This window comes from Ranitomeya variabilis, chromosome 6 (assembly GCF_051348905.1).
Source record: "Ranitomeya variabilis isolate aRanVar5 chromosome 6, aRanVar5.hap1, whole genome shotgun sequence".
Lineage (NCBI taxonomy): Eukaryota > Metazoa > Chordata > Amphibia > Anura > Dendrobatidae > Ranitomeya > Ranitomeya variabilis.
Window position 1 is genome coordinate 268,534,098 of NC_135237.1, and position 27,770 is coordinate 268,561,867.

General features: G+C 44.1%; 1 long non-coding RNA gene and 1 pseudogene across 1 annotated transcript in view; one reads left to right on the forward strand and one right to left on the reverse strand.

The window, feature by feature from the left end:
• The window catches only part of LOC143782298 (uncharacterized), a 906,302-nt gene that overhangs the window by 663,739 nt on the left and 214,793 nt on the right, over window positions 1-27,770 (forward strand). The window lies entirely within an intron of this gene.
• Window positions 1-27,770, reverse strand: part of LOC143782103 (polypeptide N-acetylgalactosaminyltransferase 12-like) — a 268,248-nt pseudogene that overhangs the window by 145,706 nt on the left and 94,772 nt on the right.

Sequence of the window (27,770 nt, forward strand, 5' to 3'; positions counted from 1 at the left end):
TACCTCTGAAGAGGATATATAGCATATTACTACTCCTATCAGGTGGTGCGTTTGGGTCAGTATTACTATATCCTTGGGACTACTGGTCTGGATAAACGATTCTTTTTATATGTCCTTATATATTATTATTTTTTCGTAGATACAGTCCATTTTCTAGATAAACAGAGATACGTCCCCGGACATTGTCCTTCACAGCTGTATCCTGGCTTATAATAACACATGGGTTAGTCCCACTTGTAAATATTTGGTCAAAAGTCCCATAGCCCGCACCTGTCTAAACAGACACGTTTATATCTTAGGATCCACATATAGGACCTCAATCAGACCTCAAGCCACACATAAAAACTGTTTCTAAGAGACAAGGTATGATTTTTCCCTCATTTCTTTCTTTCTACTCCATTACCTTATTCCCCTTCCCATCCATCACTATAGATGCACAGTATATATAAGTCTCCCCATGATTTTGCATTTTCTGTATTTTTGTTAGTTTTGTATTTTATTTTTGTATTATTGTAAATACTTTATTGTCTTGCACATTATCGCAGTACACTGAAGAAGGTCAATGTGTGACCGAAACGTCTGTACAAGTGGCTGCTATTAAAAATTCCACATCATTACAAGTTGAGTGCCAAAGTTCATTTTATATACAGTCTTCGGTTTGGGAACCCTCTTTGTGCACCTTCACAGCTGTGCCACGTTACACTACATTATATGTACTCACCCTTCCGTGTGCACGCTGGTCATTATGTCCTCTCTGGTTTTCTCATATAATCAGGAGGAGACTAATTCTATTCTCTCTAAGTCCAACCTATCTAGTGACTTCCTCAAGGTCCCACCTAGGGAAACCAGGGGAAGGGATCTTGAACGGGAATCTCGACATCTGATTAATTTGGAACTACACTGTGCAACACTGTCCGAATACCTCAGAGTCAATCGCATCCCAAGGGGCCTGAGAGTACCTCTGCGACCAACACTATTCAGCGACTCCTCCACCTTCTGCTTAAAGTTTGAACAAATACTCAACAAGTGCTCGTTCGATTTAATGACATTAACTGTTGAACATTTACAAAGTGCCATTGCCCAGTCCAGTGACACCATCAAAAATATTGAGTCCCAATTAGCCTCATCAAGTACCGCTGAAGAATTGGGTACCCTTAAAGCCAAAATACAAACTGTTATTGAACAACACAAGAGGGACACTGAGAATAGAAAGAGGATTAAGTTTCAGAGGGACTTAGAAGATTACGATAACAATCGCGTATATCATTGGCGTAATAACCTTACTTCCCGCTCTGATCCTCCTAGGTTCAACCAGTACTCGTCAAACGAAGCATCAACATCTGGTTCAGACACAGACAGAAGAGACAATCGTATCAACACGACTCGCCATTTTTTAGATCAACGCAAGCGGTATCCAAGAAGAAAAGGCCCCGTCGGAGCCAACGGAGGAAGAAATCCAGATTTCTACAGAGTAACACGCTCCCAGGTACTAACTCCTTAGTCATCAATATTTCCTCCAGAACACTCAGCATTGCTGAACACAATCTCCTACAGAAAGGACTCTCATTTTGCCCATACTCTAAATTGAGTACGTTTGAACTCGATATGGAGTTACAACGATTCTACCGCCGTATCAGATTACTGACACATTTCTCCAATGCAAACAATACACACACTGTTTCCCCTCCCACACGACAGGCCCATATCTCTATAGACCAACTTGGTCTCCGCAATAAAAGCACATATCGCCCACCAAGAGGGTCACATGCGGTGGAAACCTTCATTGAATTTATAGACAGAGCATTTAACCAACTCCGGTGAGATGCCGAGGGGGGCAGGTTACACTATTCCTCCAATTTATCCAATCTTGATTTTCAGGCATCACAGGCCCTATGTAAAGATAAATCTATCATCATCAAACCCGCCGACAAAGGCGGGGCTATAGTAGTCATGAACAGGACGGACTATATTAAAGAGGCCCATCGCCAACTCAATAATAGCAGAGTCTATATTAAATTGAGTAGAGATCCTACAGGGGAAACACGTGACAGCATATCAGCCATACTCCACACATACCTTGACATGGGAGTGATTGATTCCAAAACCAAAGATTTTCTCACCAAAACAAATCCAGTGACGCCCGTACTTTACCTACTTCCCAAGGTACACAAAAGTCTTATCAACCCACCTGGCCGACCAATCATCGCAGCGACGGACTCTATCCTGTCCCCTCTATCCATTTTTTTGGAAAAAGTCCTCACTCCTTTGACACAGAAATCTCAGTCATATCTACTTGACACCGGGGCCTTTCTCAGAACGCTGCAGACATTAGGCACCGTCCCTATTAACTCCCTTTTGGTATCCTTTGACGTGAAGGACCTCTACACGTCCATCCCCCATGACCGAGGTATTGACTGTGTCAGACAACTACTGACAACATCTGAACTACACCACAATACGATTGATTTGTGTCTTGAACTACTTACTACTGTTCTCACTAGGAACTACTTTCTATTTGAGGACACCTACTACCTCCAGGCACAGGGGACCGCCATGGGGTCCAACATGGCGCCCCCGTATGCAAACACGTATATGGCCGCGTTCAAAGAAGGGGTGGTTTACCCCAACATCCTTTTTAGGACCCACTGTGTCACTTGGAAGAGGTTCATAGACGATATTTTTTGTGTATGGACTGGACCACTTGACACTCTTGATAAATTCTTTGAAACACTAAATGCCTCCTGGCCAGGTCTCTCATTCACCATGACGAAAGACGAACATCAGGTCAGCTTCCTCGACACTCTAGTGTTGAAGGATAAGGATGGCAATATAAGTACGGATTTATACAGAAAGTCCACTGACCGAAATAGCTTGCTCCATTATAGTAGTCTGCACCCCATAACTACCAAAAATGCCATCCCTCGCTCACAATTTCAGAGGGTGGAGCGTATAGTTACCGATCCAACCAAGAAACAAGAAAGGTTGAATGAGATGTACAATAAATTCAGTGAACGGGGATATCCCCCTAAGATATTACATGATGCCTTACATCCACCCACCAACTCCAAACAACCTGTTACAAATCGCTTACCATTTGTACATACCTATCATCCTTATGTCCATATACTCCACCACAGCATTAGGAAACATTGGAGATTACTACAAGAGGCATATCCGGATATACCGGAATTCCGCAATCACTTCCTTCCCTGTTACAAACGGGCACGCAATATCCGTGACACATTGGTCAAAGCCGACATTGGATCGGGCTCACGTTCTTCCAGCCAGAGATTTCTCTCCCAACCCAGGACCGGCACACATCCATGCCTTCATTGCAACCAATGCGGAAATGTCTTAAAGGGAGATCACTTTTATCACCCACATTCGGGCAAGCGATACCAAATCAAAGACTATAGCCCCTGTGATACCTCTTTTGTGGTGTATTCCATTAAATGCCCCTGTGGCCTTCTATATATTGTCGAAACTTCTCAACCGATACGGGACCGTATCAGTAAACATAAGTCCACAATAAGATGCAAGAATACGTTGCTGCCACTACCCCACCATTTCATTGATGCTGGACATTCTATACCTCAGCTAAAGTTCCAGGTAATAGAACATGTCCCAGTACCTCGACGGGGGGGCAATCGTATCCAAACCCTCAAAAGAAGAGAGGCCTTTTGGATACATGAACTTGAAACTATAACACCAAGAGGCCTCAACAGGGATTATGATCTCCTGGCCTTCCTATAGACTCTGTTACTGACTTTGTACGGTTCATTTACTATGTATATGTTTGTATTCATCTTGTTAAAAATATTGTATTAACACACAGCTTTATCTTACAGAGTCACCAATATTGAAATTGACGGCACGCAAATGTTCACATCCTGATCCTCCTTCCCCCTGGATCCCCATCTTATCCTTATGGTCTCTGTTTTTGTATTTATCATTACTCAAAAATCCCTCCTTTCCCCTCCTTCCAGGTCTTCTTCTACATTGCAGGTCATATGCACAGGACTTAATGTTAATACCCTCATATCCACCATTTCTTTTGTTCAATAGCTCCTCCCACACTCGGACAGCCCCATTCACCAGCTCCTGTGCATTACTAATGAAGGTGGAACGCACCTCCATTATTATTCCACACCACTGACACGCAGAGCGTCGCCGGCATACACAGTGCGTCACTTCCTGTGACGCACTTCCGGCTTCACGCCGTCCAGCGGTCCCGCCCCCTGGCCACATATTGGCGCTTTGCGAGCATGGCAGCACATCACAGAACCAGCGGCGGACACCGCGATCTACACCTGCATTCCTGCCTCTCCTGGTAAGACCCACTAATAGTGCCAGTGCCCCATATTAGAGGTGCCGCTATCGTTAAAGCCTAATCCGTCCACCTCTTCTTTCAGACAAGGGAGTCCTTGCTCAGGTCCATCCATTGGGTCCCTGATAATTACCATTATACAGGGTATGTACATTACCACCATCTGGGTACACTGCACGCACCTCGCCAGTTACTTTATGCGCTATGTCATATCTTTTACAGTTTCTACCTCTGAAGAGGATATATAGCATATTACTACTCCTATCAGGTGGTGCGTTTGGGTCAGTATTACTATATCCTTGGGACTACTGGTCTGGATAAACGATTCTTTTTATATGTCCTGATATATTATTATTTTTTCGTAGATACAGTCCATTTTCTAGATAAACAGAGATACGTCCCCGGACATTGTCCTTCACAGCTGTATCCTGGCTTATAATAACACATGGGTTAGTCCCACTTGTAAATATTTGGTCAAAAGTCCCATAGCCCGCACCTGTCTAAACAGACACGTTTATATCTTAGGATCCACATATAGGACCTCAATCAGACCTCAAGCCACACATAAAAACTGTTTCTAAGAGACAAGGTATGATTTTTCCCTCATTTCTTTCTTTCTACTCCATTACCTTATTCCCCTTCCCATCCATCACTATAGATGCACAGTATATATAAGTCTCCCCATGATTTTGCATTTTCTGTATTTTTGTTAGTTTTGTATTTTATTTTTGTATTATTGTAAATACTTTATTGTCTTGCACATTATCGCAGTACACTGAAGAAGGTCAATGTGTGACCGAAACGTCTGTACAAGTGGCTGCTATTAAAAATTCCACATCATTACAAGTTGAGTGCCAAAGTTCATTTTATATACAGTCTTCGGTTTGGGAACCCTCTTTGTGCACCTTCACAGCTGTGCCACGTTACACTACATTATATGTACCCTTCCCCACTGTGTCACATACTTTCCTGAGGGCCCCCTTCCTCATTGTGTCACCTAATTTCCTGAGGACCCCTTCCCCACTGTGTCACATACCTTCCTGAAGGCCCCCTTCCTCACTGTGTCACATAATTTCCTGAGGGCCCCCTTCCTCACTGTCACCCAATTTCCTGAGGACCCCTTCCCCACTGTGTCACATACTTTCCTGAGGGCCCCCTTCCTCATTGTGTCACCTAATTTCCTGAGGACCCCTTCCCCACTGTGTCACCTAATTTCCTGAGGACCTCTTCCTCACTGTGTCACCTAATTTCCTGAGGGCCCCCTTCCTCACTGTGTCACCTAATTTCCTGAGGACCCCTTTCCCACTGTGTCACATAATTTCCGGACGGCCCCATTTCTCACTGTGTCACCTGATTTCTTGGGGACCCCTTCCTCACTGTGTCACATAATTTCCGGAGGGCTCCCTTCCTTACTGTGTCACCTGATTTCCTGAGGAACCCTTCCCCACTGTGTCACATAATTTCTGGAGGGCCCCCTTCCTCACTGTGTCACCTGATTTCCTGAGGACCCCTTCCCCACTGTGTCACCTAATTTCTTGAGGGCCCCCTTTCCCAGAGGTGAAATGGTGGGAGAGGTGACCCACAGTAAATTAGGAGACAGTGGGGAAGGGGGACCACAGGAAATTTTCTATGTTGGACCCCCACCTTGTGTCACCTTTAGATTGCAGGGGGCCTCCCATAACTGTCTCAGTGGCTGGAGAACTATGCTGCAAACTGCCTGCAGGCATATTTTACTTACACATTACTGTCTGCAATCATCCAATGTCCCTCAGCTCCAGCCTCTAACTAGATATATGATATTGCTGCGCGGCTGTATGCCTGTGCTGCTTGGGCAGGACAGCCGACCAATCACAGCACAGCTCATTGCCTGAGGTGTGCTGTTAGGTCACACAAAGAAAACTAATGCTGATTGGCTGCATGTCAGCCAATCAGCATTAGAACACCTCTGTCCACACTGTTTTGGTAATGAAGAGTGCAGAGGCGGAGATGCAATGCAACAAGAAACAGGTGACTGTGGTGGGTCTGCTGAGCCTGTTGTGTGCAGTGCGTGCATGTGTGTCTCTGTCTCCTCTCTGACTCAGCCTCACACAGTCAGCTGTTCCTCTGACTGTGCTGGCTAAAGTGAGGTCGGGACTTGGCACACACTCGCACACTGCGCACGGGCTGCTCTTATCAATAGCACAGTCAGCGTTGGCAGCAGCAGCCAGCAGGTGATGATCATTTGAAGGAGCTGCCACGTGACTGCACACTTCACATAATTTCTTCCGTACAGCCTGTGCGCCGGCTATAGAATAAAGTGTGCACCGCTTGCTGCACGCTATTAGCATGCAGGGCAGGGACAAATGAAGGAGGCAGGGGCTGGGGGCAGGGCCCACCGGAGGATTCTCCGGTGTCCCGGTGCTCCAGTCTGACACTGGAGGTAAGTAATGTTTGCTGTGGGATGCTACTGCGCAGGCTCCGGTGGTGCCATCTTGGAGGAGGATTATTTTTTTCTTCTACAGTGAGATGGCGCCGCCGGCACATGCGCAGTAGCAGCTATCAGATTACAGCTATATACACCGATAGCTGCTACTGCGCTGGCACCATTTTAAAATAGATTTTTTTTTCTAGCTGAATAACATGAAGAGCATTGTACTATTGGCGCATGAAACATGCGATTATGCTGCAGCGCAGGTGCCACGGCTGGGACCTGCCTGCAGGTTTTTTTTTCTTTAAGTATGTACAGATATTCATTATGCAAACTAGGGGGCAGGTCACTGAGGGATAATTTTTTTGATATTTGTATGTATTAACCTTCTGACCGAGCACTCTTCTCCTTAACCTTAGATGTTGTTAATTGCAGCAGGAGCCTACCCCTCCACAGAGATATAGACTTCAGTCCCGGAGAGGATTCACATTAGGTTCCCAGAGAAATGTAGATTGTCTAAGAGAGGATTGGCATAAGGCCCTGGCAATGAGAATCGTCTTAACGTGGTTGCCAGGTACACATGAATTGGCCAATTTATGCACTAAGTATTCTCAATTTTTCATATTTCTAGTACAGTAATGCAATTCAATTTTCATATTTTATTTTTGCATGCTATAGCGCTACAGAGTGCCACCTTATCTGTTTGATTGTATATGAGTTGGCGACTCTAGGTAAGCACCTGTTCAGACCTGATTTATGTTTGGATGTGCTGGTCAGTTTTTTTGATACTGAGGGATCAGTGACCTGTCAGCAGTCTGCATTATGAATAGCTAATCAGAGCACCACATAAAGACCCCCCTCCAGGCCCTCCCTGGGGCACGGGCATATCATTAACTAAAAACTGAAAATAAAAGATTAAAGAACAACCACAAGATCGATTTCATCAACCAAGGTATCATTTTAATCAGTATAACGGCGCCAACCTGACACTGTGTGTAGGTTACTGTGCACAATCCTGCTGACAGGTTCCCTTTAATTTCCACAATACAGTGAAGAGCAAAAGGATAACAATGTCTTTATCTTTTTACTTTCAGGCTCCATATCTCACCATCCACTACTGCTTTGATAGTGAAACTACCATCATTTTATAGACAATCATCTTGGCTATCTCAAACATAAATTTGACTTGCAACTGTTTAGCATATGATTAGTTATGCAGATTCTTGTCATGTCATTGCACTGTTACTGGTTTGCTCCTGGTGGTGGAAAAATATTTTTGTTCCTAAGTACTGCAAAATACAACCTGTTGTCACATTCCCTAATAGCTCAGTGTATTATTAGGTTGATTCCCAAGTGAAAGGTCATAGGTTCAAATCGAGGATCAGCCATGAAAAAGATATACCATGAAAAGAAAAACAGCACCATCCAGCGCATCGATAGCCATCTCGCAGCCAAGAAAATTGCCAAACTATATCATGAGTGCAATTACAGTTGGAAGAATACAAAATGAAGTCCATCTATCCTTCTATTCAGAAGGTGGACATTCATGCAAAATATCAGAGTCAACAAGTCAGCTAATCCCAAGATCTATCAGTCCTGGTGCGACTAACACGGCAGTGGAGGTAGCTCGTATGCTTCATAATAGTGAGATCACAGATGTTGATGCAAGCACCGTGCGACTCTCATTATACAAGACTGTCATGGTGGCCCGAAAAAGGTGAAGAAGCCTCAGCTTCAATATTGTCATAAGAAGTGTCAGTTAGGGTTTGCAAACAACACAAGAAAACAGAGAAAAAAAGCAGATTTTCATAATTTCACACAAAACACACAAAAAATGGGCCACATGAAATTGCTGGCACCTTTCCAAAATTGTGGGTAAACACCTTTGTTTCAAGCATGTGATGCTCATTCAAGCTCACCTGTTGTAAGTAACAGGAGTGGGCAATAGGAAAATCATACTTGAAACCAGATAAAAAAGGGAGATGACACAACCTTTGCATTGTGTGTCTGCGTGTGCCACACTAAGCATGGAGAATAGAAAGAAGAAAAGAGAACTATCTGAAGACTTGCAAACCAAAATTGTTGACCAATATATAAACTATCTCCAGGTTACAAGTCCATCTCCAGAGAGCTTGATGTTCTTTTGTCCATGGTGTGCAACATAAGCAAGAACTTTACAACCCACAGCACTGTAGCTAATCTTCCTGGATGTGGATGGCAAAGAAAAATTGATGAAAGGTTGTAACGCCTGATAGTCAAATGGTGGATAAATAGCCCCATTCAAGTTTCAAAGAAATTCCAGCTGTCCTGCAGGCTCAGGGTGCTTCAGCATCAGCACGAACTATCAGTCAAAATTAGAATTAAATGAAGCGCTATGACAGGAGACTCAGTAGGACCCCCAAAGCTGACACAGAGACATAAACAAGATAGACGGCAGTTTGCCAAAATATACATGAGCTGGAAAAGTGTCTTATTCACCAATGAGACCAAGATAGAGCTTTTTTGATAAAGCACATCATTCTACTGTTTTTACCGAAAACGCAACGAGGCCTACAAAGAAAAGTCAAATATGGTGGAGGTTTAAAGATGTTTTAGCATTGTTTTGCTGCCTCTGGCACTGGGAGTATTGACTGTATAAAAGGCATCATGAAATTTGAAGATTACCAAAGGATTTTGGGTCGCAATTTAGTGCCCAGCATCAGAAAGCTGGGCATGCATCCTACGTCATGTGTCTTCCAGCAGGACAATGACCCCAAACATGCATCAAGAAGCATCCAAAAATGGATGGAAACAAATCGCTGGAGAGTTCTGAAATAGCCAGCAATGAGCTCAGATCTTTGGTTTTTATGTGAAATTATATCCAATTTGCCATTTTCTCTGTTTTTTTGTGCTGTTCCAATACACACAAAGGATATAAACATTGTGACAAAGTCATTGGTAAAGTACTGGAGGGGAGATATGTTTCACTATGCTTAACCCCTTAATCCCATATGACGTACTATCCCATCGAGGTGACCTGGGACTTAATCCCCAGGGACAGGATAGTACATCATGGGCGATCATGATTGCAATGTTCCGGCAGCATAGGGAATCATTGCGCAGGGAGGGGCCCCCTCCCTGCGCGCTTCCCTGAGACCCTCGGTACAACGCGATCTGATCTCCTGCATGCCCCGGATCCAAAATGGCCACGGGGCTACTTCCGCGTCCTGCAGGGAGGTGGCTTACAAGCGCCTGTTCAGAGCAGGCGCCGGCAAGCCTCCCTGCAGTGCCTGTCAGATCAGCGATCTGACACTATACTGTGTTGCCCCCCCCCCAGGGCAATGTTATAAATTAAAAAATATATATTTACATGTGTAAAAAAAAAAAAATCCTAAATAAAGAAAAAAAAATATTGTTCCAATAAATACATTTCTTTATCTAAATAATAAAAAAAAACAAAGTACACATATTTAGTATCACCGCTTCCGTAACGACCCGACCTATAAAACTGTCCCACTAGTTAACTCCTTCAGTGAACACTGTAAAAAAAAAAAAAAACGAGGCAAAAAACAACGCTTTATTATCATACAGCCGAACAAAAAGTGGAATAACACACGATCAAAAAGACGGATATAAATAACCAAGGTACCGCTGAAAACACCATCTTGCTCCACAAAAAAATGAGCTGCCATACAGCATCATCACCAGAAAAGTAAAAAAAGTTATAGCTCTCAGAATAAAGCGATGCAAAAATAATTATTTTTTATATAAAATAGTTTTTATCGTATAAAAGCGCCAAAACAAAAAATGATATAAATGAGGTATCGCTGTAATCATACTGACCGGAAGAATAAAACTCCTTTATCAATTTTACCAAACATGGAACGGTATAAACGCCCCCCCCAAAAGAAATTCATGCATAGCTGTTTTTTGGTCATTCTGCCTCACAAAAATCGGAATAAAAAGCGATCAAAAAATTTCACATTCCCGAAAATGGTACTAATAAAAACGTCAACTCGTCCCGCAAAAAAGAAGACCTCACATGACTCTGTGGACCAAAATATGGAAAAATTATAGCTCTCAAAATGTGGAGACGCAAAAACTATTTTTTGCAATAAAAAGCATCTTTTAGTGTGTGACAGCTGCCAATAATAAAAATATACTAAAAAACCCGCTATAAAAGTAAATCAAACCCCCTTCATCACCCCTTAGTTAGGAAAAAATAATAAAATAAAAAAAATGTATTTATTTCCATTTTCCCATTAGGGTTAGTGTTAGGTTTGGGGCTAAAGTGAGGGTTAGGGTTGGGGCTAAAGTTAGGGTTGGGGCTAAAGTTAGGGTTAGGGCTACAGTTAGGGTTGGGGCTACAGTTAGGATTGGGGCTACAGTTAGGGTCAGGGTTTGGGGCTAAAGTTAGCATTAGGGTTCGGGCTAAAGTTAGGGTTAGGGTTTGGGTTAAAGTTAGCGTTAGGGTTGGGGCTAAAGTTAGGGTGAGGGTTGGGGTTAAAGTTAGGGTTGGGGATAAAGTTAGGGTTTGGATTACATTTACGGTTGGGATTAGGGTTGGGATTAGGGTAAGGGGTGTGGTTAGGGTTATGGATGGGATTAGGGCTAGGGGTGTGTTGGAGTTAGGGGTGTGGTTAGGGTTGGGATTAGGGTTAGGGGTGTGTTGGGGTTATGGGTGTGGTTGGGATTAGGGTTAGGGGCATGTTCGGGTTAGGGGTGTGGGTAGGGTTGGAACTACGGTTAGGGGTGTGTTTGGGTTAGAGTTTCAGTTAGAATTGGGGGGTTTCCACTTCTGCATTGAAACAGTAAAACAGTGCTCATTCCCTTCCGAGCTCTCCCGTGCGCCCAAACAGGGGTTTACCCCAACATATGGGGTATTAGCGTACTCAGGACAAATAGGACAACAACTTTTGGTGTCCAATTTCTCCTGATACCCTTGGGAAAATACAAAACCAAGAGCTAAAAAATAATTTTTGTGGAAAAAAAAGAATTTTTATTTTCATGGCTTTGCATTATAAACTGCATGAAACACTTGGAGGTTCAAAGTTCTCACAACACATCTAGATAAGTTCCTTAGGGGGTCTACTTTCCAAAATGGTGTCACTTGTGGGGGGTTTCAATGTTTAGGCACATCAGGGGCTCTCCACACGTGACATGGTGTCCTACAGTTATATGAAAAAGTTTGGGCACCCCTATTAATCTTAAGCTTAATGTTTTATAAAAATTGTTTTTTTTGCAACAGCTATTTCAGTTTCATATATCTAATAACTGTTGGACACAGTAATGTTTCTACCTTGAAATGAGGTTTATTGTACTAACAGAAAATGTGCAATCTGCATTCAAACAAAATTTGACAGGTGCATAAGTATGGGCACCCTTATCATTTTCTTGTTTTAAATACTCCTACCTACTTTTTACTGACTTACTAAAGCACTTTTTTTGGTTTTGTAACCTCATTGAGCTTTGAACTTCATAGCCAGATGTATGCAATCATGAGAAAAGCTACTTAAAGTGGCCACTTGCAAGTTGTTCTCCTGTTTGAATCTCCTCTGAAGAGTGGCATCATGGGCTCCTCAAAACAACTATCAAATGAGCTGAAAACAAAGATTATTCAACATAGTTGTTCAGGGGAAGGATACAAAAAGCTGTCTCAGAGATTTAACCTGTCAATTTCCACTGTGAGGAACATAGTAAGGAAATGGAAGAAGACAGGTACAGTTCTTGTTAAGGCCAGAAGTGGCAGGCCAAGAAAAACATCAGAAAGGCAGAGAAGAATGGTGAGATCAGTCAAGGACAATCCTCAGACCACCTCCAGAGAGCTGCAGCATCAACTTGCTGCAGATGGTGTCACTGTGCATCGTTCAACTATACAATGCACTGTGTTTTTTTGCTGCCATGCATAACGCCTTTTTGTATTACCAAACAACTCAATCTTGGTTTCATCAGTCCACAGGACCTTCTTCCAAAAAGAAATTGGCTTCTCCAAATGTGCTTTTGCATACCTCAGCCGACTCTGTTTGTGGCGTGCTTGCAGAAACGGCTTCTTTCGCATCACTCTCCCATACAGCTTCTCCTTGTGCAAAGTGCATTGTATAGTTGACCGATGCACAGTAACACCATCTGTAGCAAGTTGATGCTGCAGCTCTCTGGAGGTGGTCTGAGGATTGTCCTTGACTGATCTCACCATTCTTCTCTGCCTTTCTGATGTTTCTCTTGGCCTGCCACTTCTGGCCTTAACAAGAACTGTACCTGTGTTCTTCCATTTCCTTACTATGTTCCTGGCATCACTGATGTAGAACCCAGAGTATTTTCCTCCAGCATACTACGTGCTGCGAGGTTTAAGCTAAGTTGCATATTGGGTTGGTTTTTATGTGGACATCCAAAGAGTGGGTGGAGGGGTGTTCACCTTATCTCCACCTGCAGAGCAGGCACCGCCGTGTGTGATGTCACAGTCTTGTATTCAGTCACATGGGGGGAGGAGTCACATGGTCTGGGGCTAAAATAGCTGGACTCCAGAGGCAGTCTTTGTTCAGCTGAGCTGGAGAGAGGATTCTTGGTTTGTGGAAGGCTGACAGCCCCTTCCCTAATTCCAGGTGACAACACGTATATCCGGAAGGCGGTAAGGTGAGCCATGCAAAAAATTACCCCGGTTGATGATGTGGAGGCATTTTTGACTGTGTTCGTGCGGGTGTCAGAGCGTGAGAAGCTACCGCCAAAGCAGTGGTCGAAGGTGCTGTCTCTCAATTTGACTGGTGAGCTCCAAAAGGCCTATTATGATTTGTCATTACAGAATGCACAGGAGTATGCCATATTAAAAACTGAAATTTTGGCACATGCAGGAGTGACTATGTCAGTCAGGGCACAAATGGTTCACCACTGGGCATATTGTGGGGGCAAACCACCTCGATCTCAAATGTTTGACTTATTGCATCTTGTGCAAAAATGGTTGCAGCTAGAATCTTCCACTTCAGCCCAGATGGTCAAGCGCGTTGTCACGGACAGATTTGTGCACTCCCTTCCTAGACCGGTGCAGACCTGGGTTGCCCAGGGAGATCCCAGAAATGTGGACGAACTGATGGGCCTGGTGGCATGGTACCAGGTGGTCAAGAGGTCCCTAAGAAAGCCAGGGGGTGGTGCATCTCCATACTGGGCTACACAGAGAGAACCTGAGCCCCAAAATAGGCGCATTAGAGCCACCACTGAGGGGAGTTCTAGATCCCAAGGGGTCGCTGAGGGGTTTGTCAAAGGGTAAAAACTTGATTTGCTGGGGATGTCGCGGTCCAGGACAAAGCAACCTAGTGTCCTTTGCCCTCTGAAGAGATTGACTGCAGCCTAGGGAGGTGCTGCTCCTACTATGCATATCCTGCCTGAAGTGTGGACTATCAGCCTGGAGAGGGACCACAGGTATGTCCCGTGTCAATAATTGGGGTGCTGGTGTCAGGACTCTTAGACTCAGGGAGCTTAGTGACCTTGATAAGGGCCACACTCCCCCACCAGTTGATCCCAGGGAAACACGTGGGCGTCCGCTGTAATTATAAGGATGCCAAACACTATCCCGTTGCCAAAGTGTCGGTCAAAACAAGCTGGGTTACTGAGTCCCATGAGGTTGGGGTAGTCAAAGGTTTGCTACACCCGGTGATAATTGGGCAGGACTTCAGCCTTTTCTGGGACTTATGAGGAAAGGCGGGGATACCAAGAGTTACAGACAGGGTCCAACTCAACCTCAACTTGTGTGTTCTGGCTGGTGATGAGGATGAGATGGTGGCCAGTGAGGCCAAAATTACTGAACTGGGGGTTTCTGGCGGGAATTTTAGGACTGTCCAAATGCAGGATGTAATTTTAAAAAATGTACTGGAAAATGTGACTGTGATAAATGGGGTTGCCCAAGAGCCGGTGGCCGACACCAGGTTCCCGTAATTTGCAGTCAATTAGTTGCTGTATTGGGTCACTAAACAGCAAGGAGAAGTATTAGAGCAGATGTTAGTCCCTGGACCCTATAGATTTAGGGTACCAGATCTAGCCCATGCTCATGTCTTGGGAGCATAAAACCCAAGAGCAAGTTCTTCAGAGGTTCTACTTGCCTGGGTGTCACAGGGACATTGTTAATTTCTGCCGGTCTTGCCCTACCTTTCAGCTAACTGCTCCCGTATCCCACTTCTGTAGTCTCCTAGTTCCGTTGCCCATAATCGAAGTTCCATTTGAATGGATTGTCATGGACCTGGTCGGGTCCTTAGATAAGTCCGCCAAAGGTCATCAATACATCTTGGTGGTAATGGACTACGCTACCTGAAGGCGGTACCACTGAGAAACTCCTCCTCCCAAAGTATAGTACAGGAGATCGTTCAAATTTTCTCCCAGATGGGCCTGCCGAAGGAGATCTTGATAGACCAAGGGACACTGTTCATGTCCAAGGTAATGAGGGAGATGTGAAAGCCCTCCAGATTACCCAACTTACGTCATTGCTCATTGATGTACAATTTGCAGACAGATGGCCTGGTAGAGAGGTTTAATAAGACCTTGAAATCCATGTTGAAGAAGGTCATGGAGAAGGATGGCCCAGATTGAGATTACCTCCTGCCATACTTACTGTTCTCCATTAGAGAAGTCCCACAGGCCTCTACAGGGTTCTCTCCATTCGAGCTCCTATACGGACAACACCCTCGGGTTCTACTGGACATTGTAAAGGAGACCTGGGAATCAGGGGTAACAGCCCAGAGATGCGTTATTGGACATGTGGCCCAGATTCAGGACTGGATCGCAAGTGTGATACCGATTGTGAAGGAGAGTCTCCTCCAAGCACAAGAGACCAAGGGTCTACAATCGGCCAGCAAGACTGAGACAGTTTAACCCTGGAGACCGGGTGTTGGTGTTAATCCTCACTGATGAAAGTAAATTCCTGGCCAAGTGGCAAGGACCATACGAGGTGGTCGAAAAGTTTAGTAATGTCAACTACAAGGTCCACCAACCTGGGAGAAGAAAACCATACCAGGTGTACCACATTAACCTGCTGAAGCCGTGGCAAGACATGGATCCGGTAGAAGCAATGTGCCTAGGGGCCCATCCTAAAGCCAAGGTTGAGGAGGTCACAGTGGCAGAGACACTGCACCCAGCCCAGAAACAACAGTGCTGTTATCTTCTTCAGCAGAACCAAAACCTGTTTTCTGATTTATCAGGATCTGCACAGGTCGTGGAGCATGAAATCCTCAGTCATGGATGTGTCAGAGGCTGCAGACCGTCGCTCTGCATCTGGCTGCAGGTCTCCGAAGTTTGCTTTGCAGACTTCTTCCTGGATCTTCTGACTCTAGAACCCAGTAACAACCTTCCCCCGGCTCTAGTTGACACACCTGGGCTGGGGTGCTTGCTGCTGGAAATTGTGGTTGATATCTCTGTTTCCATTTACCTGTTGAGGCTTGGAGCCATAGCAGTCAGCTATCTTCCTTCTTGATGTTGCTGGAGGACGTCTGTGTTTCTCTCTGAGCCTACTCAAGCTAAGTGTATCCCATCTGCCTTTAGTGGTAGAGAGGATTGACTAGAGCTCATCCTGTCCTTTCCGGGTGCAGAACTTATTGCCAGGGTCAGGCAGGGATTAGGTATCCTGCTCGGCAATAGATGTGGAACTTATATAGGAATGATAGGGCAGACAGGATGACGTTAGATCTGTCTAAGGGTCTTCACTCCCCCTTCCCTAGTGTTTGGTTTCCTTTCCCTTTTCCCTTTATGTTGCACTTAGCCTTTCCTACACTGTGCGTGACAGGTCAACCAAAGGCAGTATCGGTTTCCAGAAGGTTACCGCAAGGTGATCTCCAAGGGATTGTCTGCTTGTTAGCCAATCCCTGCATGTGTTGCAGCTGTCGAACAGCCGCGAGACATGCAGGCGCAGGGATGCGAACATACAGTATTATATGAGCACGGCGAAGTCACTGGGTTAGCACCCGATCATGCTGGGAAAATATCTTATCCAAGAACGTTCACTCATCATTATTTATGATGTCTAGTATTCATCCTGCTAATATGGGTGTTAGAGCAATAAATAATTGTAGGATTAAATATAGCAAAAAAGAAATGCAGGTCTGGGCTTTCACTTTCAATTATCACAAGGAAACAAAAAATTATGTATGGAAGATGATTTCTCTATAGTCAAAATAATTAAGGGGAGAATATTGTGAATCATCATATCATAAAGGATACAGTTCTGCTCAAAAGTTTACAAACCCTGGCAGAATTTTTGCTTTCTTGGCCTTTTTTCAGAGAATATAAATGATAACACCAAAATGTTTTCTCCACTCATGGTTAGTGGTTGGATGAAGCCATTTATCGTCAAACTACTGTGTTTTCTCTTTTTAAATCATAAAGACAACCCAGAACTTCCAAATGACCCTGATCAAAAGTTCACTTACCCTGGTGATTTTGGCCTGAAAACATGCATAAATACAGACACAAATAGATTTGAATGGCTACTAAAGGTAACATCCTCACCTGTGACCTGTTTGCTTGTAATCAGTGTGTGTGCATAAAAGCTGAGTGAGTTTCTGGGATCCAGGCAGACTCTTGCATCTTTCATCCAGCCACTGACGTTTCTGGATTGTGAGTCATAAGGAAAGCAAAAGAATTGTCAACGGATCTATGGTAAAAAGTAGTTGAACTATATAAAACAGGAAAGGGATACAAAAAGATATCCAAGGAATTGACAATGCCAGTGTCACGATCCATGTTTGGATCTGTGGCAGATCTGGTTTTTCCTCTGATTAAAACCTTTTTTCCTTTCTGGTCATCGGGGGTTAATGCAGTTTTTTCCCCCCCGGTGGCCGCAGGTGTTATTGCATTGTTTTGCTGCTGGGTCAGCTGATGTTGGTGATGACCACTCCCACCATCCTTCATAAAGTCACCTGGTGCATCAGCTGACTGTTGGTTATACAGGTCCTTCTGGTGATCAACCTAGCTGGAAAAGGAGTTTGCTGAATGCGGTGGTTCTTCAGCTGAATACTTATTCCTGGTGCCTTACTCTGCTGTGCGGTGCATGGCAGCAGATGAAAGCTAAGTGTTTTTTGCTGATACCTTGTTTGTCTTTCTTTCCCTTTGTGTTTATTAGTGCAGCAGTGGGACCAGTGTTCTCACTCGCCAATTCCTTACCCAGGGATAGGTGCAGGGTGAGCGAGGGCTAAGGTATCCTGCTCGGCGACAGGTTGAAAGAATCTGTATAGGGACGTCAGGAAGATTAGGGCGCATATTTAGGAGAATGCAGGAGGTGTCCATTTCCCCGTTCCCTATCGCAGGGCCCACCGTTGTTATTGTGTCCTTGGTGTTCCCTTGTGTTCCCGCCGTTTTGTGACTGACCACCCGTTGGGTCGTGTCATGCTTGGACAGTCACTTCATGACAGCCAGTCAGCAGCATTCAAACAAATGGAAAATCAGGTGCTGTGTAAAAACAAAACCATGCCAGGTAGACCAACAAAAATGTTGTCCACAACTGCCAGGAAAATTGTTCAGGATGCAAAGAAAAACCCACAAATAACATCAGCTGAAATACAGGACTCTCTTAAAACTAGCGGTGTAGCTGTTTCAAGATGCACAATAAGGAGGCACTTGAAGAAAAATGGACTGCATGGTCGATTCACATGAAGAAAACCATTACTGCGCAAATGCCACAAAGTATTTCGCCTACAATATGCAAAACAGCAAAGAAACAAGCCTCAAAACTTCTGGAACAAGGTAATTTAGAGTGAGGAGACCAAAATTGAACTTTTTGGCCACAACCATATGTTACATTTGGAGAGAGGTCAACGAGGCCTTTGATGAAAGGAACACCATTCCTACTGTAAAAAACGGAGGTGGATCACTGATGTTTTGGGGATGGCGTGAGCTACAAAGGCACAGGAAACTTGGTCAAAGTTGAAGGAAAGATGAATGCAACACGTTATCAACAAATATTGGAGGCAAATTTGCACTCATCAGCCTGGAAGCTGTGCATGGGACGTACTTGGACTTTCCACCATGACAACGATCCAAAACACAAGGCCAAGTCGACCTGTCATTGGCTACAACATAACAAAGTGAAGGTTCTGGAGTGGCCATCTCAGTCTCCTGACCTCAATATCATTGAGTCACTATGGGGAGATCTGAAACGTGCAGTTCATGCTAGACATGCTAGAATTGCTGGTTTTTGTTCATTCTGTCTCCCAAAAATCAGAATAGAAAGCGATCAAAAAATGTCATGTGCCTGAAAATGGTACCAATAAAAACGTCAGCTCGTCCCACAAAAAAACAAGTCCCCACATGACTTTTTTAGCTCTCAAAATGTGATTGAAAAACTAGGTTTTGCGATAAAAAGCGTCTTTTAGTGTGTGACAGATGTCAAGCATAAAAACCCGATATAAATCTGGTATTGCTGTAATCGCACCGACCCGAAGAATAAAGTCGCCTAATCACTTATACCACAAGAGGAACGGCATAAAAAGTAAATAAAACCAATTCTCCCCCTACTGTTCATTTTTTCAAACTGCCTCCCAAAGGTCGCAGTAAGGCTTGGCGCACATATATCCTGTACTCTATGCTGAGTGCTTACACTGGGGTTTCTGTGTAAATCTCTGAAATAAATTATTCAGACAGAGCCCCCTGAGGAAAATTCCCTATAACGAGGAAGATGGAGGCACTGTGGATGCCGTCTGACCTGTGATCTGGTGGTGTCCGTCTTTTTAGGAATGCATAAAAGTGCCATCGGCAACAGTTTTGTGCACTTTTGAAAAGGACACCACTGAACAGAGGCCAGACAGAGTCCAGAGTAAATCTGCTGCCTCATTATAGTGAATGGATACCTCGGGGGTTTCATCTGTCACGTCACTCAGAGATTTAGATGGAAACCCCAAATTAAGTGCTCAACGTAGCGAGCCGGATAAATGTGATCCCAAACGTTATGTAAAATGTTCCCAATAAAAGCTTCAACTCAATCCACGAAAAAAGCAAGTCCCCACTCATCTGTTAATGGAAATATAGGGGGCTTCCACAGTACCGGTAGCACAAAGGCTCTGGAAAAGTGAAATGGCTTCTCACGAGTCAAAAGAAATTCAGCAAATTCTTCGCTCCCAAATCCAAATCCCCCTTTCTGAGCCCCAGTGTACCTAAAGCACATTTAGTGCCCACATGTTTGGCATTTCTGTAATGATGAGAGCCTGCCTAATTTGCAGGTGCATGTCTCGAGAAGCATGAGATGGGCATAATGTACTGATGACTGCATCATACTGGTTGCTACAACATACTGGTCGCTAAAACATCAGGCAATTTTCACTCAATAACATCCACTGCTGCCTGTTTCTGCAAAACACCCATGAGTCAATATCGTCACTACATCTGTAGATAAATTCCCAAAGGGTTATAATTTCAAAATAGGGTCACTTGAGGAGGAATTCTGATTTGCTAGCACTCAGGGGCTCTTTATATGGAATCCGCAAATTAGTCTAGGAAAATCTGGGCTCCAGGAGGCAAATAGCGCTCCGTCCCTCCTGAGTCTCTCCGTATGGCAAAGCAGTACTGAACAGTCACATATGAGGTATTTCTACATTCAGCAGAAATTGTGGGACAAATTCTGGTGCCATTTTTATCCATTTCCCAGTGTGAAAATGTAAAACTTGGGACTAAAACACAATCTTGGTAGTAAAAATGTAAATTATTTTTTCTTCACTACCCAATGGTATAAAAGTCTCTGACACATCGGTAGAGTCAATGTAATCACTGCACTAGATGAATTCATTGAGAGGTTTAATTGGTAAAATGGGGTCACTTATGGGGGCTTCTGCTGTTCAGGCACCTCAGGGGCTCTGCCAATGTAACATGGCACCCTCAAACAAGTGCAGCAAAATCTGCACTGTAATATGGTTCTACTACCCTTCTGAACGTTGCACTGTGCCTCAGAAGTAGTTTTTGCCCACTTATGGGGTATCGGTGAACTCAGGAGAAATTACCCAACAAACTATGGGGTCCATTTTCTCCTTTTGCCATTGAGAAAATACAAAAGTTGTAGATAAACAAGATTTTTGTGGGAAAAATGTGATTTTTTTTATTTTCATGGCTTAACGTTATAAACTTCTGTGACGCACCTGTGGTTTCAAGGTGCTCAATACACATCTAGATAAGTTCTCTAAGGGGTCTAGTTTCCAAAATGGTGTCACTTGTGGGGGGTTTCCACTGTTTTGGCACATCAGGGGCTCTTCAAACGCGACATGCTGTCCGCTAATTATTCCAGCTAATTTTACATTCAAAAAGTCAAATGGCGCTCCTTTCCTTCCAAGCCCTATTGTGCATCCAGTTGTTTTGCTCCACATATGGGGTATCTGCACACTCAGGAGAAATGGCACAACAAATTGAATGGAGCAATTTCTCTTGTTATCCTTATGAAAATGTAAATTTGGAACTAAAAAAGACTTTTCTGGGAATAATTTGAGTTTTTTATTTTCACGGCTTAACGTTATAAACTTCTGTGAAGCACCTGTGGGTTAAAGTTGCTCAATATACATCTAGATAAGTTCTCTAGGGGTCTAGTTTCCAAAATGGTGTGACTTGTTGGGGGTTTCCCTTGTTTAGGCACATTAGGGGCTTTCCAAATATGACATGTCATCCGCTAATTTTTCCAACAAATTTTACAATCAAAAAGTGAAATGGCGCTCCTTCCCTTCCTAGCCCTGCCTTGTGCCCAAACAGTATATTTCTCCCACATATGGGGTATCAGCATGCTCAGGATAAATTGCAAAATAAAATGTATTGTCCATTGTTCCCTCGTGAAAGTAAAAAAAAATTTGGTCTAAATAAAAAATTTTGTGAAAGATAAGTAAATGTTAATTTTTTTTTCTTCCACATTAAAAAAATTCCTGTGAAACGTCTGAAGGGTTAATAAACTTCTTGAATGTGGTTTTGAGTAGCTTGAGGGGTACAGTTTCTAGAATGGTGTCAATTTTGAGTATTTTCTGTCATATAGGCTCCTCAAAGTCACTTCAATTGTGAGGTCTCTAAAAAAATGGTTTTGCAAATCTTGTTGTAAAAATGAGAAATCGCAGGTCAATTTTTAACCCTTATAACTTCCTAATAAAAAAAAATTATGTTTCCAAAATTGTGCTGATGTTAAGTAGACATGTGGGAAATGTTATGTATTAACTTTTTTGTGCAATATGACTCTCTGATTTAAGGGCATAAAAATAAAAGTTTGAAAATTGCAAAATTTTCAAAATTTTCTCCAAATTTCTATTTTTTTCCACATATAAATGCAAGTCATATTAAATAAATTTTACCACTGTCATAAAGTACATGTCTCGAGAAATAATCTCAGAATCACCAGGATCCGTTGAAGCGTTCCAGAGTTGTGACCTCATAAATGACAGTCGTCAGAATTGTAAAAATTGACCTGGTCAGGAAGGTGAAAACAGGCTTCAGGGCAAAGGGGTTAAAAAGAGAAAACACAGTAGTTTGACAATAAATGGCTTCACCCATCCACTAACCATGAGTGGAAAGAAAAAATGTTTGGTGTTATCATTCATATTCTCTAAAAAAGGGAAAGAAAGCAAAAATTCTGCCGGGGTATGTAAACTTTTGAGCACAAGTGTATATGTCAAAATTCATACTATCTTGCACTTCACAGAAATTAGATATCTTCTCCATAATATATGGAATTTTACCATGAGGGCCTGTGGATTTCGGTGGTAATAAAGATCTTTAAATTCATCCATCCAAACTTCTGCCACTCGCACACAGTTTGCCACTGCTTTACTACGAGAGTATGGAGGTAATCGAGGATAGACATGTCCTACATGGGAACATGGATGGACTTCAAGTGTCCCACCACACTGCCAGACCTATAACAAAGCATAACTGTTACACTAGGAGACAAAGTAAGACAGTTCTTGTTATTAAACAATGTTAAATGTTTTTTCATATTATGCAATTTTTAAAATGGGCATTTTCCATTCATATGTATGGAGAGAGATGGAGATGCACAGAACCTGTTCCTGGACCAGGTAATAGAAACTACAATGAACAGTTGTTTTCTTTCCTGGCTTTCTTCAGAGCAGTGCACAATGAAGAAAAAGGTTTAATTACAACAAAGGGCATTTGTTTAATCATTCCAAGACACACATTCAATGACAGAGCCCCAATCTATAATTAAATTAAGTGAAATATATATTTCCTGACAATAGTAACTATTTAAGTACCAAAAAAACTGCGCTTCAAGAATATTTTTTGTTTTTGCAATGGCACACTAGAAGAACCTTAATTTTTCCATCACTGTACCTCTATGAGGATTAACTTTTGTAGGAATTTTTTTTTTTTCAATGATACCATTTGATATATATATATACATATACAAAAAACATAAACACTAGTTATACGGTATATAAGTGTTGAGTGAGAGCATATTAAGGTTGAGCTCTCCCAATATAATAGTCACAATATTACCAAGGTGGAGTACTCCCGACAAGATCATAAACAACTCAAGAAAAATGGAATAGCAAACAAACCACTGAGTTGTAACATACAAAAATAAACTTTAAATATGCAAACAAAATCAAATCAGGCATAATACAATAATAACGGGGGTGTGGAAACCACAAAACGACCAAACAGAATATTATAAACAACAAATCTTTATTTTAGTACAAAAGACACAATCTAACATTGTCAATACAGGACAATAATGAGACACAGTGAAAGTTAATGCAGGCCACGAAAAAGATACTGCCGTGCAAAACATAAAACATGCAGACCAAAAGGATAATCCCATATAAGTCTCTGTTGTTAGTATGAGGGATCTATACAGAAACACTAAAAGGACAAATGTATCTATATGGCCTATATAACAGGGTACTGCTCATAAATATATTATATGGCTCTCTCCACAAGAGACCGGTTCACCATATTATTGCCATGCTGGGCTAAATCTGTATCCACACCCCCGTTGTATGACATAGTAACGACTGGGTTACAATAAGTCCGCTATTAGAACAACATTGGTCAGTGATACCTGGTTAGCAATAGCTATGTTGTTGAGAAATATCATTATTATTCTATTCTGTAACTTTTCTGTGTTTTGCACAGGTATTTTCTTTGGTAGTATGGACTATAAAGCCAGAGAGAAATCCTGGCTTGGACAAGTTGAACAAGTCTTTGGACATGATGGGACAAGTGGCATGCCGGCCAGTGATCACAGTAGTGATGCACTATTTGAGTCCATGAAAAATATGTTAATAAAACGCACAAGGCTTTGGTGGAACAGGATGTTCCTGGAAAAATACCTCACAAGAAATATGATCCCTAGAGGCCTTAGGGTCCGTGTAATGCCAACCTTTCCCATAGAGGACCAAGAGTTTATTACTGGATGGGAGGAGGCCTGTGGGTCATGTTCTGAAACCTTTATGAAACTTTTAGTTGGTTTTAATACCAGGACTATTGACGGTCTTGACAAGGATATTGACCAATCGTTGTCTGAGTTACGTACCAAGTGTTCTGAGGAGCAATTGAAGTTATATGAAATGCAACTTGACAAATTCCTTGATGTGATTGTCAAAAAGATTATTATTATTCTATTCTATAATACAATAATAAGTAGGAGGGATGGAGGAGACATGCAGATATGCTAAGGGAAGACTGTGGGTCCAACATTAGAATTGGGCAAGCATAGAAAGTAAATGGTCACACTGAGGTGTTCGAAAAGATGCTAAAAAAAATCACTAAGTGAGGTTATGTTGTATACCTATGTATTGCTGAAACATATAGTGCTCAAGTAGAATGACTGCTTACCCATCATCAGTCCGGACCTTGAACAGCCTTCCCGCGACCACTGTCGCGTCTTTCGCATGCTCGCTTTATCAAAGGGGTGGAGAGATTGAGGAATTGGAAGCCGATGTGGTCGATGATGAGGTCACTGATCCAACCTGGCACAGTGGCACACCTAGCAAGCACCGAAGTGCAGAGAGGGATGGAAGTGCAGCGCCCCAGAGACCTGGTCGTTGCAGTAACATCGCTCCGCCGCTAAGGGGAGTGATGGTACGTCTGATGGCACTGAAGGAGTTCACCTGACCAGGTATCACAGACACCAATACACTTCACAGTCTGGCCTCCAGGGGGAGCTAAGGGTGCTATGTATTAGGCCACTCCTCACAATCTGGTAAAACTGGGGGTTAGATAGGAAGTTAGTGAGAAGCTGACTGGGTTGGAACCAGGCAACATCCTGTGGCAGAGGGTGTTGCAGGGGAAGATTCAGGGGGGTCCCTGTCAGGGGTGGGATCCTGAGAGAGGCCTAGCGAACAGAAAGAATGTTACGGGACCGCGCCTGCACTTCGTTGCGGCGGTACCCCAAGAAAGGACAAGAAGCGAGGTTTATTGTGAAGAGTGAGAAACGAGATCAACGCAACAAGGAGATAACACCAGTAGGAGTCGTGCTGCAAGACCGAGGCAACATCCTACTGAGGCGCGTAGCCGGTGGCCGGAAACGCCGAGGAAGTATTGAGCTCCAAGCCTTACTTCAAACCTACGGCAGGACAGTCAGTTATAGGTGGGCTGTCTCACCTAAATCACCTAAGCAGACATAGGGGGCAACAGTTGGAGAGGGGCGACTCTAGGGTCCCGGAAGACCTCCAGGCCTACCCGTTATACGGGTGCGTCCTAGCCATATCATCTGGGGGACGGAGAAGAACATCAGAATCAGTTGTGAGGGAACTTCAGAAACAGACACAACAGTTGTGAGGACTATCCCATGGTGCTAAGCAGGGAAGGACTACAACACACAAGCGCTAGAAGGTAGGCACAGATTTCCACCTGCAAAGGGAACTCTGGAGGTGCCATCGGACCGGCCGGTCTCAGACAGCCCTGTTAACCGTATTCCGGATTGAGGATCCTGAAGCCTTCAGTAAAGAGGTAAAGAGACTGCAACCCTGTGTCCTCTTTATTCATCGCGACCTGCACCACACCACAACATTCTCAACTTTCACTGGACACCCCTCAGCAGGGTCACGGACCGGGTCTAGCCACCGTGACACTCCCAGAACCGAGATGGAGAGGCCCGGTACCGGGTACCCCTCGGCCCTGCGGCAGTGGGGGCGCTCCAACTTGGCGTCACGAACAGGATCTACCTAAGCCTGAAGAATCAGGTCATGTGTGCCTTGGAACTGTGATTAATTGTGCTTGAACTGTGACTTATTGCAAAGACTGTGCATTGCCGATTCCCGCCAAAACCGCCGCCATTACAGCGCCACGAGGAGCGCAGGAGAAGAAGAAGGGCATGGAAGTGGGCATGAACAAGCTGAAGAGCGCGAAAGACAATGGCCGCCCAGTCTAAATATTTCGGCCCCTTGAGGACGTGTCCGTCAGCAGCAGAGATCCGCCTCCTGATCGTCAATGGTGGTCAGAGACAAAGAAAGCGAAACCGCCCACGAAGGAGAGAGCGGGAAAAGGACAAGGAAGAAGTCAGCCCCGTGGAGGACGCCATCGCCAGCCACCCAGAGCCGGAGTGTGGGGTCGGAGCAGAGGACTCCCCCAGCTACCCGGAGGGGCACCGTAACCAGGCTTCCACCGCTGATGCTGATTTCCTGCAGGCCGGCGTGGAGGAGCTCAGCGACCCACTCCTGCGGACGCAGCTGAACACTGAGGCCGGGTGGAAGAAGACCTTCATCGGGAGCCTCACCAGACGCCTGTCGGCAGCCTCGTCTGGTCCGGAGCAAGAAAGAAGTTCCAGCGCTCCGAAGCTGGAAAGCAAGGCCTTGCCGGAAAGCGAGATGCTGCAAGCAGAGATGACAACGTCACAGCACGAGGCCCTGCAGCCAGCATTCCAGACCCCAGCGGAGACAGAGCAGACCGGCACCGGAGGGACCGCATCTGAAGCAGGTATGAAGGATGACCCTGCCCTGACGACCGACACCACGCCAGTGACTGCTAGTGCCACAACTGCTGACTCCATTCCAGTGACTGATCTTGCAGCAGCCGCTACCACTGCTGCAGCAAATGCTCATACTCAAGCTGCGCAGGCCTCCATCACTGCGCATGATTTAACCGTACATGGAAGACGGATTAACGGCGTTTGTCCAGCACTGGGTGTAACCTTGGACCTCACTTTTCCCAGGCCAAGAAGGGTTAAGTGCCAGGTGCAGCCCTGGAAGCCGTCCAATTAAACCTCGGAACCATGAGTGTTATGACCTGGTGGTTAAGGAGCAACACTGATATGACCTGGTGGTTAAAGAGCAACATGGGACAAGCTCTGAGGAGGTGGTATCTTTACTGACCGCAGTTCCTAATCCTAACACCAACACTAGAAATAGCCGTGGAGTGTTCCTGTCTCTCCCTAGACACCTTGTCACAGCCTGAGAACTAACTACCCCTAAAGATGGAAACAGAAAGCTATCTTGCCTCAGAGAAATTCCCAAAAGTAAAGATAGCCCCCCACAAATATTGACTGTGAGTGGAGAGGGAAATAACATACACAGAAATGAAAACAGATTTTAGCAAAGGAGGCCAATACTAATCTAAATAGACAGAATAGGAAAGGATACTGTGCGGTCAGTATTAAAAACTAAAAATCCACGCAGAGTTTACAAAAATGATCTCCACACCGACTCACGGTGTGGAGGGCAAATCTGCTTCCCCAGAGCTTCCAGCTAGCCTGAATATATCATAATGACAAGCTGGACAAAAGGAAACATAACATGAGCTGAGCAATAAAGGCCAAAGCAAATGGACAACAAAGAACTAGCAAAAACTTATCTTTTGCTGAAATGGACAGGCCATCAGAGAAATCCAAGGAGAGATCTGAATCCCAAACCAGAAACATTGACAGCTGGCATGAACTGAAGACCAGAGCCAGGTTAAATAGCAAGGCCAGGAGAGACGATCAGTGAAAGCAGCTGCTACAGCTAAACTCAAGGAGCAGCAGTTCCACTCGAAACCACCAGAGGGATCCCAAGGGCAGAACTCACAAAAGTACCATTCACAACCACAGGAGGGAGCCCAAGGACGGAATTCACAACAGTACCCCCCCTTGAGGAGGGGTCACCGAACCCTCACCAGAGCCCCTAGGCCGAT